We start from the raw sequence: 763 nt of genomic DNA on the forward strand, positions 1-763 counted from the left end.
TCAGCTCCCCCAGCTGTGACGCGCTCCCTGCTCCAGGCTCCACCGTACGCTCTGAGGGCCCAGCAGCCCCTGCAGGGTCCTCCGAGGGGACCACTCACAGGAGTCATAGCGAGAGTTAAAGCAGGCCAGGCGGAGGGACCCACCGCGCACGAATGCACCGTTCCTCTGGTCCAGTGGTTCTCAACCTTCCTAACCCGCGACCCTTTAATCCAGCTCCTCATGCTGTGGGGACCCCCAACCATAACATTATTTTTGTTGCTGGCTACTTCATCACTGTCATGTTGCTACTGTGATGAATCGTCATGTAAATACCTGATATGCAGGATGTATTTTCATTGTTACAAATTGAACATAATTAAAGCATAGTGATCAATCACAAAAGCAATATGTCATTGTATGTGTGTTTTCCTATGGTCTTAGGCGACCCCTGTGAAAGGGTCGTTCGATCCCCAAAGGGGTCGCTACTGAGAACTGCTGCTCTAGTCTATATATATAAAAGCCTAATCGACCGTTACAGCCAGTCACTATGACGATGCACTGACCACCAGGGGGCAGATGCCCAATGCAGAGGCTGCCCCCTGGTGGTCAGTGCACTCCCACAGCCAACCTCCTGTGGTCCCTCCCCCCTGCCAGCTGGCCCCATGGCCCCGATTGATCATCGGCCAGGCCAAGAGACCCCACCCATGCTTGGATTCGTGCACCGGGCCTCTAGTGTGCATATAAAATCTTTGGTTAATCTCCCCCCCCCCCCTCCCCCCGGCAA

This window comes from Myotis brandtii, unplaced genomic scaffold (assembly GCF_000412655.1).
Source record: "Myotis brandtii unplaced genomic scaffold, ASM41265v1 scaffold439, whole genome shotgun sequence".
Classification (NCBI taxonomy): Eukaryota; Metazoa; Chordata; class Mammalia; order Chiroptera; family Vespertilionidae; genus Myotis; species Myotis brandtii.